General features: G+C 52.2%; 1 pseudogene; it reads right to left on the bottom strand.

The window, feature by feature from the left end:
- Nucleotides 1–349: 349 nt before the first annotated feature.
- LOC146799576 (nucleoside diphosphate kinase B pseudogene) lies at nucleotides 350–764 on the bottom strand (annotated as a pseudogene).
- Between the last annotated feature and the right edge of the window lie 217 nt (nucleotides 765–981).

Below are 981 nucleotides of genomic sequence, written 5' to 3'. Positions count from 1 at the left end.
TGCTGACAATAACCATCTGCCCCAAGCAGGTGATAAATGTCTTTGTGAAACCCCTGTGAATAGGAAATACTTATCAGAATGCTACCTGGTAAATCTATCTGGGTCTACACGGTTATTCCCCATTCCGAGGGGTTTCACTCCTATTTGCAAGGATTCTATTTGGAGATTCCAACCAGCATCGGTAATTTCGGCTGCTGGAAATATCAGCATTGAATTCCACCATACTCGCAATTAAGGCCTGTATGTTTTGAGACACTCAGCCTCCTCTTTTGCACGAACAAATTGCTTCGAGCTGAGAACTACAAGGCAACAAAAGCATAAGGGGCTCCCTCCAGGGAATGGCCTTTAAACGAAGAGGCGATGAAGGGACCGTGAGCCTCAGTTCCCCTCCTTGATCCATTCGTTGGCGCAGCTGGTGTAAGTAATCAGCTCTTCTGGCTTGAACCACAGGTTGATCTCCTTTTTGGCACTTTGCACAGAGTCACTGCCATGGCATATGTTCCTGCCAACCTGGATGCAGAAGTCTCCGCGGATGGTCCCTGGTTTGGAATCAACCGGGTTGGTCTCTCCCAGCATTACCCGGCCAGTCTTCACCACATTAGATCCTTCCCAGACCTCAGGCACAACAGGGCCGGAGCCCATGTATGGCACCAAGCCAGGGTAGAACGGGCGATCCTTCAGGTCAATGTAATGTTCTTTCAGAAGTTCACTGGAGGCCTGCATAAACTTCATGGACACCAGTCGGTAGCCCTTCTGCTCAAAGCGCTTAAGGATCTCTCCCACCCGGCCCCGTTGAACACCATCTGGCTTGATGCAAATGGAGGTGCGTTCTGTGATACCTTACCAGACATGCTTCTGCTGCAGGAAGTGCTGTAGCCTCCTTCCATGTAGGCAGCGCTGAGCAGGGGCGTAACACAGGCCCCCGCATCCCCCACAGTGCGGGGGGCCACCAAGCTCCAGGGGGCCCCCTCAGCACAGCAC

The sequence above is a fragment of the Triturus cristatus genome, chromosome 9 (assembly GCF_964204655.1).
Source record: "Triturus cristatus chromosome 9, aTriCri1.1, whole genome shotgun sequence".
NCBI lineage: Eukaryota > Metazoa > Chordata > Amphibia > Caudata > Salamandridae > Triturus > Triturus cristatus.
This window is presented reverse-complemented; position numbering and strand designations above follow the sequence as displayed.